This window comes from Penaeus chinensis, chromosome 28 (genome assembly GCF_019202785.1).
Source record: "Penaeus chinensis breed Huanghai No. 1 chromosome 28, ASM1920278v2, whole genome shotgun sequence".
In the NCBI taxonomy this organism is placed as follows: Eukaryota; Metazoa; Arthropoda; class Malacostraca; order Decapoda; family Penaeidae; genus Penaeus; species Penaeus chinensis.
This window is the reverse complement of record NC_061846.1, coordinates 17,368,430-17,369,873: the sequence shown is the minus strand read 5'-3', so window position 1 is coordinate 17,369,873 and position 1,444 is coordinate 17,368,430.

Below are 1,444 nucleotides of genomic sequence, written 5' to 3'. Positions count from 1 at the left end.
ACATACACACGCGCACGCATGCACACACACACACACACACACATATATATATATATATATATATATATATATATATATATATATGTATGCATATATATTTATATACATACACACATATATATGCGTATATATATGTACACACACGTACACACACATACACACACACACACACACACACACACACATATATATATATATATATATATATATATATATACATATGTGTGTGTGTGTGTCCTTATCTATATACATATATAAATCACACACACACACACACACACACACACACACACACACACACACACACACATATATATATATATATATATATATATATATATATATGTATAGATATATAGTTACCCACGAATATGATATAAAACTCACAACAGAAGTCCCATGACGTTTGTAAGTCACCTCATACATATGCATATTTTACATATTTTACACACTAATATTATTTTAGTGTGTGTTGCAACAACAAACTCCCATTTGAATTTTTATCTTGTGAGGTGTAATTTATCCTTTTAGTTTAACGCTATTTATTTACAACTTACCATTTACTCGGAAAGAAATTACTCAGAATCGACTTCTTTCTAATCATTGTATTGTCAACTCGTTCTTCAAATCAATTAGTTTCTCCTTTGGTAACGTTCTAAATATGAAAGAAATCCTATGTAAGAATAATGAAACATGATTTAAGAATAATGAAACATAATGTAAGAATAATGAAACACGGTAAATAAAATCATGATATATTTTAAAAGAAAAAAGGCACTGTAAGTTTGAAATCCGTAAACATTTTTTTCCTTTCTAAAGCGTATTAAAAGCTTGGGTACCGAGGTAACAGACCGATTAAGTTGCCTGGTACAGGAACAGAGACGTCTGACTTGGCTAAAGGAACGTCAACATTGTTCGCCGACTGCTGGAGATAAAGTGATTCAGGGAGATTCTTTGGTCGTCTTTGCATCTTTTTCACTTTCCTTCCTATAGCATCGAACTTTTCATCAATTAAAGCTTGTTAGATATGTATTTTTTTTTATCTATTTACTGATCGACAGATATACGTCGGAGAAGCTAGCTTAATTCATTTATTTACTGATTGACAGGCACATATACATAGACAGGTAAATCAGTACCGTGTATCATCATATTTCATTGGTTTCTTTGGGATTCATTTCCCCCCCTTACTTTTTATTGTAAGTCTGCCTTTTTATTTTGGTATTCCCCCATTTGTTTCAGCTTATATAATTAGGCTAGGAATTTTTAAATAAAGGACAGCCTTCTTACCTTCCCATTTATATATATTTATATATAGTTGTTTAATTTTTCCTAACTGTATTTCATAGGAAAATCAGCCTGATTCTTCTGTTTGTTTCATCCCTCATCCTGGTCTTAATTTAAGATCCATCCCAACGGTGGTTACAGTAAATATACAAGAATA